At 41.2% G+C, this 17,697-nt stretch overlaps 1 protein-coding gene across 1 annotated transcript in view; it reads left to right on the top strand.

Moving 5' to 3' along the window:
• The window catches only part of PLEKHG2 (pleckstrin homology and RhoGEF domain containing G2), a 361,757-nt gene that overhangs the window by 173,502 nt on the left and 170,558 nt on the right, over nt 1-17,697 (top strand). The window lies entirely within an intron of this gene.

The following is a 17,697-nucleotide window of genomic DNA, read 5'->3' as shown; positions in this document are numbered from 1 at the left end:
ATATGCCAACACCACCCAACTCATCCTCTCCCTCTCCAATGAACCCAACAAAGCCAGACACAACTTCGATGAAGGCGTGGAAGCAGTCGCCAACTGGATGAGAAACAGCTGCCTTCAACTCAACGCAAACAAGACAGAAATACTCATCTTGGACCCTCAATCCAACGCGTGGGACGACTCCTGGTGGCCACCCACCCTCGTAAACCCGCTCACACCCACCAGCAAAGCCTGCAACCTCAGGATCATCCTGGACAGCATGAACCATCAAATCAACTCAGTCACCTTCACCTGTTTCCGCACCCTCTGCCTCCCAAGCAAGTCCTTCAAATGGATCCCCCTCGAACATGGAAAGACTGTCACACACACCCTCATCACCAGCAGACTGGACTATGGCAACGACTCTACACCGAAATCAACAAGAAACTCATCCGCAAACTACAAAGCATCCAGAATGCCGCGCCAGACTGGTCCTAGACCTACCTCGACACTGCCACATCTCGCAACACCTGCGTACCCTGCACTGGCTTCCCATAGAGAAAAGAATCACCTTCAAGATCCTTACCCACGCACACAAAGCCCTCCATAACAATGGACCAGACTACCTCCACCATCGACTTCACCTCCACGTACCCCACAGGACCCTGCGCTCAGCTCAGCTCTCTCTCGCAGAAGTACCCCGCATCAGGAAGATCAGAACAGGACAACACTCCTTTTCCTACCTCGCAGCTACCGCCTGGAACGCCCTTCCTCTCCACATCAGACTAACGACTTACCTCCTCAGCTTTACAAAGGAACTGAAGGCATGGCTTTTTTAAGACCCACCAGTGAACGTTACATTCCCACCCCCAGCGCCTTGAGACCATCACGGGTGAGTAGTCACGCTTTACAAGCTATGATTGATTGATTGACAATATGACAGGCTAATGAAAGTCTTGCAAAACTAAAAGGCAGTCGTATTGTTTAGACCACTGTTTGGCTTTGCTGTATGTTCTACTGTGAAATATAGGTTATTACTGTTGTTTTAATGTTGATGAAGCAATGAGGAACTTTAGTAGACTCTGTAGCGGTAGGGAAAAGTAGTTTCATTGATATTTATTTTTACAGAAAAGTTTGCAGGGTACCCTGGCACGTTTGTGGAAGTAGCTAGAAAGTACTGCCATACTTAATAAAATACAAGAAAACCTTATGAGAAAATAAAATTAGAAATAACATAGTGTGAAAAGAGCCTCTGTGTGTGTTTTTAACTAAATATATTTAAATATGTTTGTCAATGCAAGTTTTTAATTATGAAATAAAAAGTTTCCATAGGTTGTAAAATGTATACCATGAGGACTATGCAGTGCTGTATTGAAATATTTTATATTTAGCTGAAAAATGGAAGACATTTTATGATCACAAAGTAATGAGGAGATTGCCTTGTTGACAAGTCTTTGAGTCTTTTTTAGAGAACACAAAATGCGTGATTGGAAACACGGACATTAAGAAGGAAAATGACTCCTTCATCTCAATTTCCATTCTAGCTCCAGTTACGTGTCCTATATCACTGCCACCACAGTGGATAACCATAAAGTGGGGCTGGTCACATTCTCTAACAGAGGAAAGTAGAGGGAGTAACAGGCGCAATTTCAACAATCCATGTTATTTAAACTCCTTTCAAACCTAAATAATTTTCAACGTTTGCTCACTTGGCTTGCCAAAAAAATGAAACTATGCCCAGCAAACCAAACCATAATCGTCTTGTATATACACTCACATACAAGAAAGAGGAACACAAGGACAGACAAACAATATTTAAAGTTACATGATTGCCCATTAAGAAAGTACGTATTATGAGCAACTTAGGGCCTCATTAGGAGTTTTGGTGGAGGGGATTACTCCATCACAAATGTGACGGATATCCCGTCCGCCATATTACAAGTTCAATAGGATATAATGGAACTTATAATACGGTGTTTTCAGGACTTAGAAGTGATCTTAAGGGTTGCACATCCCACAGTAAACCATAGAGTAAAATGACCAATGACCTTTAGAAGCAGATATTCCTTAAGTTGTTGCTGGATATGTTAACTTGTTTTGTGTTGCTGCTTTCAATCACTGGTACACTTTCCATTGAGGAATTTAAAAGTAGAGTGTCCTTCCATTAAGGATATATATTCAAATAATGGCTCCGGCTGTAATATCATTGATGTCGTAAAGCATGCATTCTTTCCTACACTTCTTACACTACCCCTTTGAATTTTATAAGATAGGGTTACTGGCTCTGAGTGTGTCAAGTTGCAATCACTTTAGAGCACAGATATACTTTTGTAGCGCTCTTGATATGAGTGGAAGACAGGAATCTCTTTATCCATGTAATTCACATTTGTATGTAGTGTAGCTTGTGTCCATTATGTATCACAAAGCTTCAATCTGTTCATTCTGATGGAGTAATGCTCCCTAATTTTGACTCATCCCTGTTGAATATTTGCTTTCGCATGCTTCTATAAAGTAGGCAGCTTTGGGGTGAAAGCAAGAAGTGTGTTGCTGCCCGAAGAGCTTGATTAGGTACATTCTGTTCCGTAGCCTAAAGTGAAACAGGAGGATAATGACTAAGGGCCAGACGTAGGAAATTCAGGGTTTGCGACTCGCAGATTGCGAGTCTGAGTGACTCGCAATTTGCGAGTCGCAAACCCGTATGCAGGATGGTGTCCCTGACACCATCTGCGAGTCGCAAGGGGGTCGCAAAGGCCCACCTCATTAATATTAATGAGGTGGGTCGCAATTTGCGACCCCCTTCCGAGTCGCAGCACTCACAGGCATGGTGGCCTGCTGGAGACAGCAGACCACCATGTCTGAGACTGCTTTTAAATAAAGCAGTTTTTTTTTGTAATGCAGCCCGTTTTCCTTAAAGGAAAACGAGTTGCATTACAAACGAAAAAATGAAACGTTTTTGTTTAATTTTTTGAGAGCAGGCAGTGGTCCACAGGACCACTGCCTGCTCTGAAAAAATGTTGTCAGGGCCATTCACAAAGGGGAAGGGGTCCCATGGGGTCCCCTTCCCTTTTGCGAATGGGTTACCACCAGTGTGACACTGGTGGTAACTGCGACTTGCGACTTGCGTTCGCGGTCACAAAGCAATTCTGCAATGCGATGCGACTCGCAAATAGGAAGGGGAACACCCCTTCCTATTTGCGACTCGCATTCACATTTTGCAAGTTGGTAACCCGGTTACCGACTCACAAAATGGGAATGGGCATCGCAATGTGCTTTTTGCAGGGCGCAAACAGCGAAATTCGCTGTTTGCACCATGCAAAAAGCTTTCTACATCTGGCCCCAAATGACTAAACCTCTCCCCATTGCCTCTTGGGGCTGTGATGTGCTCTCTGGTGCTTCTTATGGTTACAACAACTTTATCAATCTACCTGTCAGGTACATCTTTAAATAGTCTGCTCATTAGAGGAGGTAATATCAGAAACCCTCAAAAGGTTTCCTTGCCTTCTCCATGAATAAAGAAACCAGAGTAGCAGAAGTCGATTTTAAACCACAAGTTTTTTCTTTTTTTTTGTATGTGTTAGCTGCTAGTCTCCTAGGCACCACATGGCTTTGGCAGACCTACCAATAGGAATAAACACTGGCAAAGGCAATTGGCTTGCTCTTGGCAAGTGAGTGCCGTTTTTTTTTTTTACTGAAAGCATTGGCCACTAAGATGAAAAGAATAAAAAGAACATGTTGGTGCCTAAATGTGATGGTCGCTTTTTGCAATAATATTTGCATTTAAAAAAAGGTGTTGCAGAACTGTCTAATAGAATTGTATGGGTGCTTCTTAGCAGGCAGCTGTTCTCAGAACGTTTATAGAAACCCGTTTTACCTTTAATGCATGTCATGGAAAAATAAGATTCTTATTGGCACAAAGTAAAGGTAGTATTGGCACTCATTTGCTGTAACATGAAAACAAAGATTAAACATGCAACAATGAAAAAAGATAAAAATCAAGTAAAGTGAATTGGAGAAAGCAAGCATTGGCAACATAGGCGTGATGACATATAAACACTTCATTAAGTAGTAACTGTTTTGAGTTTTTTAATATACTTTTCCAAAGAAGGGGATGCCAATCTTGGAGTGGTAAACTAAAATTAAAAATGCCCTTACAGTGAAGAATGACTCAGTGGCAAATTGCAGCTTATGGGCTCTCAAAAAAGTGATTGTTTTAAAAAAATAAGTTTTTGGGAGCATCAAAGAGCAACGAAGGACTGGTTGAAGGGATAAATTGGAGAGATGTTTAAGAAAGTGGTGCTGAACAGGAAGGTGTGGTGGAAGTATTGAATGAGCTGGGGAGTAGATCAGGCATTTGGAGGCTCAGAGGTGTGACCAGGGAAGCAGCACACAGGGGAAAGCTGAGAGAGAGAGCAAGAAAACACTTGTATTCCCATAGAGTACGAAAAGAAAAAAAGACAATATTTCCCTAAGTATAAGCAGTGTAAGTAATCAAGTCATCCATTCAGATTTAGTGGAAAGAAAATGCTACAGAAAAGGGACAAACAACGAATAGGGAGGAAACCATGAAGAAGCATTGAAAAAAGATCAACAAGAAAGCAATATGAGGCTTTTAAGGAAAGAAGCTAACCCAAAGCCCACTCTATTTATATATTTTACAAGGATGTGGAATTCAATAAAATATCCCCTTGTCCATGGGACTTACTGTGGAAATGTGTGATTTATTTAGATGAAAAAAACATGTTTTGCTTTTTTCTAAGGTTTGTTATGCTTGTTAGGGCCCGGCAGCTTTCACAACAATAACGTTTTACAAAAACCATGTCAAAACAAGACATGCATTGACAAATCAAAAGGCTGACCACCAAGTTGACCTATTGGCTTTGTCAATGCTTGTTTATTTTCATGCTTCCCATTATCTTGTTGAAACTGGTTACACTGATTTTCCATTATGAATATTTTTTGCAACTACTAGCTTGCATCAAAAATTTTACTAACTAAAATTTCACAGTAGTTTGGCAAAAGTTTTTTTTCCCAGTTGCATTTTTTGAGAAGATTTTACTTTAAAAGCAACAAAATCACAAGTCTTGACTTCAAGCTTCTTTAACTATTTGCATTGAAACAGAGCATATTTTGCAAATATTTTTCTTAGCTTCATATTATTAAACTCTGCAAACATGTGAACACATTTTCATACTGGTACCACTGCCAGTAGTGCAGTCCGGGCTTACATTATTTCCTTAGAGCGCACACTCCAATTATAAAGGATTTGCATTAATGAACCATAAATACAAGTTCAAACAGCTGTAACATATAGACACACAGACAATGCCCTTCCCTGATCCATTATGTTCTATACGTTGGCAGCCAAAAGAGTTAGTGCTGCAAAGGGTTGGTGCCTACTTGTCCCAAGGACAAAATAAGCATGAAATCTTGTTGCCCCATAGGTCTTCATCAACAGACGGCTAAACCAGTCTGTAGGCAAAACCCAAAAACATTGGCAAAGAAAGGTATTGCCTCCCCAGAACTGCAATTCTTTTTAGAAGGCTGTGCATGTGTCACCAGTCAGAATATCATTCCTCACAGTGGAAGAGAGTAGTGGGGCTGGTTAGACAGCTAAAGTTGTTTCTAGGCTAAACCTAAAAATTAAACTATAAAAAGAAATGACCTATAAGGCATATAGAACGATAGGTATGAACAAATAACGTACTTTTCATTACTTCGTATTTGTGCACAACTGCTCAGGCTTTCCAACAAAGATTGGTAAAAAAGAGCAGTGTTCAGCATTGTCTGGAATTTCAAATTAGGGTGTTGTTGAAGCCTTTCAGGCACAGTTCATTTTGTCCATGCTTTTCTTTCGTGGGTTCTGACTCAATTGTTTTTCAGGTTGAAATTGCCTTATGTGCTTATGTCGTGAGTTGGTCTTTTGTGGCACATGAATTTGCACATGTATGTGAGGTGTTATATCCAGCAATTGAAGTGATGGAAGCTAGAAGGAGACCAAAACAGGAGAAGGAGACAGCCTGGTGTGACCTAGAAGAGATGGAACAGGGACGGGGTCAGTACTAAAGACCCCGTTATATTCAAGAATAGAGGTTGAGGATAATCTTTTCTAAAAACTCAGCTTCACTTTGACAGACTTTTGTTAGAAAATAAAAAACACAAATTTTGTTAAATGCCATGAAAGTTCGTGACTAGTAAAACTTGCCACATGTACTTTTATGCAGTATCATATTTTCATGCTTTGATTATGGAAAATAAATCCCTACTGAATATGTTTTGGTTACTTTCTATTTTTATTTGATGTACTTGTGCTGTTATAACTTTCATAATAGTAGTGCTTACTCCCTTTCCTTGGCATAAGATGTTGGGAGGGTTCCTGACCTCAAAATAATTTTGTCGAAGGAACTTAGAATCTATGTTGTTATACGTTTCTCTTTTGGACAAGTCACGAATGGAAGTGGGTAAAGGCCAATTTTAACAGGTACAGTTGGTACTTTTTTGGAACTGAATTGTATTGTACTGTGGTTTAGCATTTGTTTAATACTTTTCAACCTTTCACACAGCCTCTTTCAGTGCCACGAGGGAGTGTTTGACCAATTGGCAATAGATGAGTGGAGAGGGAAACTTTTAAATGAGTAACACGTTTAGAATGAGAAGTTCAGATATAAGCTCTAATCATGCAGCAGCCGACTCCTATACATGGAAGTGTGAGTTAAGATAGGGTCCTGGTTTGTATATATATACTGTTACAATTTGAACCTGGTTTTGATTCACCATCTCTTAAAAACCGAACTTTAAGGAAAGACATTTCTACGGATCTTTTTATTTGGATCCTCTTGCTAGGAAACTGTATACTATTTATGATTTCAAGATCTGGTATGACTCATAAGTCTTTCAAGCCCATGTCATCAATTGATGTGAAACTAGCGAAAAATAAGACCATCGATTTTTTCTCAATGTGTTTACTTCTGCTACAAGGTCTTGGCAGGGGTCATTATTGGATCCCATTTTCAAAGTGGGAGGTTCTAATTATCTGCAGAACTACTGTGCTTTTGCACTGCTAGACAGTTAACCAAAATGTTGTTACAGAAGCTGGAGACATGGGTGGAAAAAAGTGATATGTTATTGCGGTATTATGCTGGGTTTCCTAAGGGGTTTAGAATGCAAAGATAGTATTCAGCAGTGAACATCATGACTAACAGATCGAATAAGCATCAAGGAGCAAAGCTATATCTGTTTCGTTAGCTATTCTGCAGCCTTTAAGAGGATTAATTCTGCTATTTGTTTAGACTAAACTAATTTAAAAAAACAGGGGACGTTCACTGCTTAGAGCCAACCAATTCTCACAGTGAAAAACTAGGTTGTAAAGATGAGGATTGAAGTATTTTTTTTGATGCCCTTATTCAATTTGTACATATCTGCTATGGGAATGTCTCTTGGAGTATCAAGACACTTACTACCTTAGCAGAGGAGCCTAACCATACACCGTTTCAGAACATCAATGACATTGTTATGATGGACACCACCAAAGTTAGCCTAGACACATTGAATGTTTACAATGAGGTGACTTAAAGATAAATGAAGCTAAAACGAAAAAATCATCTCGTATGGTAGTACAAAAACTGGAACATGTTGATACATATAATAATTATCTAGGCCTTTAGACAGATAGATTACCGGTTTCCGAAACTCGACTGCATGCACTAAAGTGGTAAGCCTCCTAAGTGCAATATACACTGCCATACCTGAAGCTACATAGCTCAATTGTTTAATAACCTTGTAGTTGAAGTCATATTGGTAACAGCGCTTTTATATGATGGGTTGTCCTTGGGAAACGGGCTGAATAATGGCTTGGACATGCTATTTTGTAACTCATATTCAATGAGCTAAGTAAAAGTAAACTTGGGCTCACATGTATGGGATGTATGTTAGGTGCCACGTTTATTAAAATTGCTTTCCTCTTCGAAGCGCCAATCAAGTATCGCTTGAGAACTTTTGTGGTCTGAATTATTCGCAACAGGGATTTGAATGTATAAAATCATTCTAGAGCAATTGGAAGTTACTTTCTTATGAAGTGGTACGTATGACCTCTTATTCTTTTTTGGAGGCCAGGTTAAATTATAAAAGAAGCTGTGTCTCATTTCACAGAGACCTTGTGAAGTTTAGTGCTTTCAAGTGAGATTTTTTTGGAGACCTACATGTCCTCTGTCTGCAGTTTTATTTAACAAATGCTCTTGTGTTGTGAGGGAAAAAGTTCAAGAGGTTTAGAGTTCAATTGTTTCCAATAGCCGAGGTGAGAACTGTCTGGCCGAATGAGACAACTTACATATGTGGCTGCTGTATGTTTGCTAGGGGGTAAACTTGAAATGTGTGAAACTATGGAAGCCACTTTTTTTTTGCAAATGAGGAGTTTAGACCTTTAAAGCGAAGTGCAAATTTGTGTATCAGGAGACAACTGGAAGGTATTGGTAGACTAATTACATTTACAGATGTAATATTAACTTATTTAAAAAACAATATGACCATCACAGAGACCTATTTAACTTCAGTAGCCTAATCTATAGTGGGTTATGCTTCCTGTCTGCTGTCTTCTATTAGAGTGTTGTTTGTATCTTTTGTAGAAAATATGGAAAAAATCCGATATGCTCATAACTACTTGCCCGTTCGTATCGATATGTAATATATTTCTATAATAACTTTTTCTACCTACACCTTGGTGGTGTATATTGTACGGGAATGACACTGTTGAACCTATTACACACGAATGAATGAATACTGAGGAAAAAAAAACAAATTTAAAAGACAAGGTGCTATTCGCCTACCATTTCTCTTACTTAGCAAGAAATTAGACTTTAGTTAATAAAAAACTATAAGTGTATGCTCTGTTAGACGTAGCTCTTAACAAGGTAGGCCTGGAGCCTGACTCATATATTTTACAATCTGTAACTTTAGAGCAGCCCCTAGTTGCCACAAGACAAATTGTAATATTTTTTGCTACAATGCTTTAAACTTTTTTTTATACATTTTTATTTTTGGGTTATCTCGATGGATAGATATAACAAGATTGTAGCATTAACGAGGGTCTGGTGGGATTGAAAATTGGGATTTTATTCATTTGTTTTAAAATGCACTTATAGTCTTTTGCTGCGATTTCCATGAGGCAGTATTTTTATAGTGTAATGATTTACACTCTAGTATAGAAAATCATTACTTTACCTTTCAAGGGTTAGCAAATTGCAATTCCACTCCTCCAAAGAATCCTGTAAATTGTTGCATATGGATAAGATTGTTTTCAGAACCTCTCTCTGTTTGCCTTAGGGTCACCAGTATTTTCATATGATTTAGGAAACCTTAATTCCCCTCTTTTTAAACAAATTCTACTCGTTCATCTCTTTCAGAAGATTGTTTATGAAATAGGATGTCTTTAATCCAAGAAAATTGATTTCCAAGGCCTATTAGTCATTGGGTTGTCTCCTGGCTGATAGAATGCTGCATGATTCGAGAGGACCCTCCCCCAGCTCTGCATGTTCAAATGCTCATGTCACCCAGGCCAAAGCAGCATTTGTCTAGCACATTCTTATGGGGGGAACCTGCAAAATGGAGGGTGCAAGGATTTTTCTGCTCACTCCTGGAAGTACCCCCATTTTTTAAGGCTCTAGGAGGGGGGGGCATACGCCCCCTGCTGGTGGCGCTCTTGGCAACCAGCCTCCGAAAATCACATTTCACCAGCTCTGGACCTACTGCAAAGAATCCAGTTGAGCTACATATCATACTTTTACTAAACACTAAGAAACAAATGACATTTTTTTTGTGGAATTCTCGATTTAATTGGAAGCAGCAGTTTCTGCCTGAAATAAGATTCTGAGTTATTTTGTAGTATCACACTCTCGAGGTTTGCCGTGCACACATTTCGCCAAGTAAAACCTGGTGGAATGTGTCTGGGAAAAATGTCACTGAATGCAGGAAACACCTGCGAAAAATGTGCAGAAACACCAATATCTGCAACAATTCACCCTTCCTTGGATAAGTCTGAAAAAAGAGCGGTAATATTGCATCCTGGAATTTACTAACAACACCATCTGCAAGATCAGCTGCTGCACCAAAGCACAGACAGACAGGTATTGTGAAGGAATATCTTTGGTTGAAATCTTGAAATGTTTATCAACCTGTTTTCACATTTTACGTTGTTAATGCTTTTTTATATAGAGAAAGTATGACTGCGCTCCAGCAGTAAGTAATTGGTGCTTACAATGTTGTATCTTGCACCATCCTAAAAGCCCTGTTCCACAAATGGTGTATTTTGTCTTTATGGACAGCGAAAAAAGAAAATACTCTGGTGGAGGGCCTGGGCATGGTTATTTTTCTGTTAGAAAATACCTCGGTATCTCCCTTGCAGAGAAAGGCCTCCCAGTATATGTATCACTAGAAGCACAAGCGTCATTTATATAGCTAACTTGCACTTATTGCCCCTCTCTGCTTCTTCTGATCAGGTCATGGATAAATCTTGATCATCAGTGTCACCAGGGCCCTGAACGCAGGGTCTTCTTGTCCTACAGCATGGACTCTGGTCACAGTGCTGTGTCAGAGTATGTGCAGGGAGTGAGAGGCACAAGGGCCATTGTAGAGTTTGACAGCGCTAGGACAGCGTGGTGGGTGACAAGATCCACCAGAGTAGAGGAACAGCGTATCAAAGGGGCACCAATAATAAGTGTGACAATTACACAAGGGTGTCTTCGTCTCTTGTAATCCAGCATACCTAGAACACAGCATGGGCATCTCCTGGTGCTTTCTTGCACTGGTGACGCTAAATTCAATGTGAGTTATTCATCATTTTGTGATGGGTGTCCACCACTAAGGGAACATGAGTTTTTCATTTATGTTTATTTTGGGGGATTTATCAAATGTGACTCATACTCCCGTGCAGTCTCTCGGAACAACAGAGTTAGTTGTGACATCACTCTGGCTTAGCTCGTGAACAACCAGGTTTGGAGCGGTTTTCCTAATCTTAACAGCTTGCCGGCATCTCTGAACATCATGGTGGCAACTCTGAGGTGGTCAGCAGCCATGAGAACTAGTCATTGAGATGGCATCGGAAGGCAGTGCATGCTCTACCCAGTAGCGGCCGGAGCCAGGGAAAGGTAGTGAGCCGTAGAGCGGGGCGGGGGGCAATAAGTAAAGGGAAAAAGAATTGACCTGCCTTTCGTTGTTCGATGCACGCCGTTCTTCTGGTGTGTGTGTGCACAGGCTGAGGCTCACAGACTCCCCAAAGGCCAATGCAAATGCTGCTCTCATGCAGGTAATACTAAGAGCAGCATCAGAATTGGATGAAGCAGATTGTTTTTGCGCTCCAAGTGGGACTGAGAGCCTGTGCCTGCTGTTGTTCTCCATCCAGCAATGCAGCTGGGTTGGAGGGATGTCAATGCGCATGTCGGTTTGGCTGCCCTAAGACGGCTGGCCAGACCAACATGTGCACTGACAGCGGTGCCCACCACACATCCTGATCCTCCACATTTTTTTTCATGACCCACCCCCAAGATTCTGCTCCTAACAAAAAATGAAATGATAATAAACCTGTTATTATCATTTCATTTCTTATTTGCCTCACCTGGCAGGGGGGTGACGCACCTCCGCCTTAACGGAGGAGCCGCCCCTTGGCTCCACCCCAGCCTCTTAAATAAAGGGCAGAGGATCTTGACAGTTCACTAGTTAAGGGATATACCATGCCCTTCTTTGATCGTTGTGAACTGTGAAATTTGGCTATCACCATGAAGTTTCACCTCGTCCTTGGGGCAGCGCCCTACTCACGTCCATGGTGCCCTCAAACGTCTATGACGTTAACTCAAACCAGACAAATCGGGCGATCATACCATTTATCCTTGCACTGGTCTCGGTCGGGCTGAAACTGGAGGCAAATTAATCTGGAGCAACATTTACATTCAGTTTTTTAAATCAGTAAACAAATATTTATCTCTTTGTTATACATCTCGTCCGTAGATTATTTTTCTTTGTAAAAAAAAAAAACAGAAACAGCTATTAACCGTCGTTATTCTTTTTATCCTGGTTGGAACTGAAAAATGCGAGTTTTTTTAATTAATTCCACGTAGTAATGTTTGCTCGTGTATGCACTTTAAAATTAAGGAATCTGAAGCATCTCTAAAAAGAATTTATTGAAACCCAGCTCTTGTACTTTGCAAACTTTGGCCTAGATTAGTAGCATAGCAAGCATGTGGAATGTTTTTAATTAACTTAACGTCCTTGAAAATATTAGTATCCATTTTCTTCGAGTCCATGTGATATAAGCTCTGTGTGTTTGATGAGTGATCGCTTTACAACTTCAATAAATATTTTCAATGTTATTTTACTTTACAATGTTAGGTTTGCAGCAATCTATGTTGCTATTACCTAGGCAGGATATGGATTTCCCTTTGGTTCCCCTTTGTCCTGGAATTGCTATCCCTCTTGCCAGGAGGCATTAAGGCAGCTTCGGGAAGAGCAAGTAACAAGCATTGGCAACTCCAACTGGTCTAGCTTTTTGTTAGGGATTATGTGTGGCATTTGTTGGGTGACTTATTGTGTGTTGCCCCAAGCTGTCCTTAAAAGAATATTCCATACTATAGCAACATGTTGGGCTACAACAAAATGGAAGCTGGGAGTAGGGCCCCTTCCTGAACAGACTGCATTAACTGAGGTAGTCTCGAGGAAGAGTGTTATGAAAAGATGGTGGCTGTACTTTGGACATTCCTTAAGAGAAGAAATCAGTAATAAGAGGAAGCAGTATCAGAGCTCTCTATAGGTTTATTCTAGGTACTTTACAGACCCCATAAAGGATGGCTCTTTAGGCCTGACTTTAAACTCGAGACCACTAAATAAGTCCATCATTCCAATTAGAGTTTTGAAAAGGGGTGGGTGGCGAGTTCCGCTCTGCTGGTGGAGCTAACTGAGTTTTTGGCACGCCCTCTGCTTAGCGTGAGGAGTTCACCCAAACACTCAGCTAGCTCCACCAGCAGAGCAGAGGTCACTGTGTGCTCACTGCAGCCTAGTTATGGGCCACACAGAGCAAGCACAGACAGTCTACGCTTGCGCCGTGTAGCCCATATCTGCACTGCAGTGCTCACTCTCAGCCCGGTGTTGGTGCAGCAGCATGGAGCTGCTGCCGTCACCAGCTCCAGACTGGATTCAGCAGGGGGTGATGAGAGGCCGAGCATGGCTGACAACGAGGACCCCAGTGAGCTCTCTTTTTTTTTCTCACTGTGCACCCTTGTGCACAAGAGACCTGAAAAGCAGCTTTTGCTGCCTATGGCCCCTCTGTTTCAGGCCTCTAGTGCACTGGCCTGCCAGCCAGAAACTGAAGCTTTTGCTGAAATCAGGCCAGGGCTGCAGGAAGCGAAAGAAAGCTGACATTTCAGGTTTCTTGTGCCCTGGCCTGCCCTGTGTGCAGTGCACACAGGTCAGGCCGGTGCACAAGAGGCCTGAAACTGCAGCTTTTACTGCCTATGGCCCTCTCCTGAGTGCGCCTGACCTTGGAAGCGCTTGGAAGCGCTAAGCAGGGTCAGGCCTGGCTAACCCATCCTGACTCTGCTTAGCACTTCCGAGATCAGGCGCATTCAGGACTCCTCGACTCACGGAACTCTGCCTTCACGGATTTCCACTGAGTTTTTAATCAACTCCATTAAATTCCCCAAAGTGGAACTCTGTGAACTCTGCCCAGGCCTAATTTTGAAGTCTGTTCATTGGTGCATGGTAGAGAATTGACAATGCAAAGCGTTCTCATGGTTCAAGTTAGGAAAATATCATTATTAAGATCCTCTGAGTACCTATTATCTGTGGGTATATTTATTTATCAATTGAAGGTAAAAAGTGAACAGATTACCTTTTAGCACAGATGATACAATAATTATTTATCAACAGCATCTATACGGGTGCATCTTATCATCACATAAACCTCAGCTAATTCCCAGGTACTTAACCGCCAGTTCCCGATGGAATCTAGCGTCAGTCACTACAGGCCTTCTAGCATCAGGTCACACTCAAAGCAAAATAGTTTCAGTTTTTACAGACAAAATATATATAGGCGCAACAAAATAACAAGCAAAGGCAGTAGGTTTGTCTTTCACACTTGAGTGCAGACAAGAGCCTTGAAAAATGCATGCTGCAGTGCCAACCAAATAAAGGTTGCACTGAGTACAGTGCTTGGATGAGACAAAGAATTAAATGTTTGATGTCCGCTTGTACTTTTCAGAAACAGAATAGTGCCTCATGTAATCTAATGGAAATATACAACCAAGCAACCAAGAGAAAGAGCACAGGCTCAAATACTCCTATGGGTTCGCCCAAGATGTGATTGGAAATGTCTGAATCAAATGGCTGAAGGTTCCTGAGCCAAAGATGATGTTTGTATTGTAAGTGGTGAACACTGCATTCACAGCATCCTATTGCATAGTAGATAAGTTTGGCAAAGGCCAGTTGTCTTCCATTGATATTGCTTCAGAAAGCGTTCAGTAATCCGGTGTCATGGAGTCCTATGCAGATTCCGATCCTGCTTGTGATGGTACCTAAAGGTGCTATGTTCCGGCCCTTTACTCAGTTAGGTGGCTATATCTGATTCAGTGAACCAAATTATTTTGATCCGTCAGGACTGAGGCTGAAGTACTTTACTATACTTTATGCTTCTTCTAGGTCAATGGAAATACTCATTGTCTGAAGGATGGATATGTTTGCAGCATTTCCTATTGTTTTGTGCTGTTAGGTTCTGTTATTGCCAACCATTTGTTAGTTTGTATGTATAAAGTAGTACTGCAGAAATTAATTGGCATTGGATACTTAAACAGGCCTTCATTCCAGTCAAAGTGCATTTGTTAAAGGAAGGTTCATTAAGGCATTTGCACAGTGGAAACACCAGTGGTGGCAGGGTTATGTTTTTTTTAGACTCAACTGCATCTGTTACTCGTAATTCAGTTGAGGCTGGGGTCATGGGGGTTATTGTGCTTACAGTAGCTTTTAGTTTGTGGCTCAAGATCATGTGGGATGGAGCATTGTGGATGTCTTGATGGGAGGCTGTTCCAGAGGTAAGGTGTTATGATTGCAAATTTCCTCTGCTCTTGCTTTTGGATTTTAGTGATGTTAGCGGCTTCTCTTCTGTTGATTGGGTTGTTAAAATTGTCAGAAAGTATTTGGGAGAGAGTCATCCAGTATTTTTCAAGGGGGAACGGGAGATACTGTGCCCAACTGGAGGGAATCAAAAGGAAGAGCAATGTACTGAATGCAGGACTTAGGTCCCTAGTTACAAAACTAAAAGGCCCCACTTTTTCATTGATCCTTCAGTTAGCACAGGCAAAGATTCTGCCAACAATGGCGTATGGGACCGAGACTCTCAAGGAAAGGGGTAGTGAATTACTGGACAAAGTGCTTCTGAAGATCTACAGAGCAAACTTCCAACTTCCATCCCACATGTTTCCTGTCCAGATCAGACTGGAGTTTGGGATCGTTAAGCAAGCTCTCGCACGGATGGCAGCATTCGCATTGTGTTGTCATAAATTTAGGTCTGCAAAAGGGGAATCAAAGGCCCATTAATTATGGTCTGAACTGGATTCAAAGCACAGTTCACAAGCAGGATCCTATTTGCTGCAGTCCTTGCAGTCCTTAAACGTAACAAATGCCTGGGAACTATCTATTAGTTACCAAGAGTTCAAAAGAATATCAAAAATAAGCAGCAAACAGCTTCCATCGCTCGAGGACAAGGCTAACTTGGCAGTACGCAAACATGACTGGATGATTCTTCAAACCTACTCGCAGCTGAAACCCCAGAGTTACCTCGGAAAACTCTTTAGGGTTCAGATAAAAGTTCAGTTAATGAAGTACAGGTTGGGGTTATTACCCATCACAACTTATTATCTGGTACGGAAAAAACAAGAAGAGCGAGGGAGAGGTCGGCTATGCAAATTAGGCCAGGAAGATATTCATATACTGTGCCTATGCCCCACCCTGCTGAAAGATCGTGAGAGCTATTATGAAAAGAGTGGACCACCAGGGGCATAAGGTCCTGTAGGGAGGCAGTCCTGGCCTGCTTTGATCCCAGGGACCTTGGGTTAAATTGTGCTCTGGTGAAATTCCTGCAGCGATTTTCGAAAAGAGTAGAGGCCATGTCCTCGGATGATAGTAGCCTTGACCTTTAGCAGACCTCTGATTTTGTTTTTCCGCTGATATAATGTTAGCTCACGATTCATCATGAGTATCTTTACTTATTTAATCTTATTAAATTGCACCTACATTTATCGCCTATACAGCACACTTTTATTCACTTTAAGTTGTATTAATTTTAATCTGTTTTAAAATAATAATAAGGCACACTGTGGAAGAATAGCAATGGTATATAGAGCAGTTTATAAATTGTTAACAGTGTAATCATTTGGCAAGGAAAAAGTACTAAATGTGCAATTGACAGGCAATGTGGTTGCTATATTGGTTCTGTTTAAAGTATGTTTTTGGTTAATTGTGTAATGTAGTGAAACGGTTTAACAATCCTGCAATAAAGTATTATATGATGGTATGAGAGTCATCCAGGCATTTGAATGTCAGGCAGAAGATCTTGAATTCAAACCTTATATCCGTAGAGATACAACTGCACCTTTTGGTTTGTGATTCAGGAAACAGAGTTCCTATGGCCCAACTCTCTCATCCTTTAGAATGCCCTTTCCAATACGATTGTGGGTTATCAAATGGGGCATGGACCAATTTGCCCCAAATCAAAATCTTGGAACAATGGAGAATTGGAAAACCCACATTATATTCAATTGCAAGATTCCAAGCTTCTGACTTATAATGGTTTGCAACATAAAATTAACACGTTGGGGCGAGATGGTGAATCCAAAGTTGTTTATTGATGTCCATTCAAAAAGAGGGTCATAAGCATTTGAGCAAACAGCCAGAACCGACACATGTTTCGCCCCTTATGGTAGGTCTACCTGGAGCTTTTTCTAGACTAGCAATAGCCTTCAGAGTAAGTCCATTTTTTGGAACATATATTAACCGGTCAGTATATTTAGTCAGTCTGTGAGCACAAAGGGTATCGCTTACAGACAGATCATGTACTGGGCTAAATCCCACGCTGCAATATGGGGTTCTAGTCCAGCTTGGACTGGAGGCAAAATATAATGTGGGTTTTTCAATTCTCCATTGTTCCAACTTTTTGGTTTGTGTCATGTTAGTCTGATGATGAGGCAGCAAACTAAATTGTGTTTTTTTTTAATAGGGTCTTAGTCTATTACACATGGAAGTCGGGACATAAGCCATAGTTGTACTTGAGGCAGGGATTAGCGAATGTTCCTGTTGTACAGGATTAATTGGCATATCTAGGCTCAAATGTCTATGGGTTAGGAGTTTGGTAGAATGTGTTATGTTGGATGTTGTTTTATGATACATCATAGTGGGGAGTTGATTGAGTTGTGCAGTGACAGCCAACTATGTATTATCCATACTGTGTTGGAATGTGTTAGGTTTCATGTGTTCTGTTCAATGTTCTGAGTCACATCATTAAGGCGACCTCTCCTCGTAGCATGTGAATGTCCAGTCTCACCTATCCATCCTATCTGGAGGCTGTGTTTATATGAGTCTTCTGTATGGAAGAGGGGGGCCGTCTCCTCCCAGAATGTGGAGGTTGGGAGGCCACTTCTCCTCCCTTGGAGTGGAAACACGGGTCATCCTCCCTCCTGAGCATGTGGAGGTTTG

This window comes from Pleurodeles waltl, chromosome 9 (assembly GCF_031143425.1).
Source record: "Pleurodeles waltl isolate 20211129_DDA chromosome 9, aPleWal1.hap1.20221129, whole genome shotgun sequence".
NCBI lineage: Eukaryota > Metazoa > Chordata > Amphibia > Caudata > Salamandridae > Pleurodeles > Pleurodeles waltl.
The sequence above is the reverse complement of the archived record's forward strand: the minus strand, read 5'-3'. Positions and strand labels throughout refer to the sequence as shown.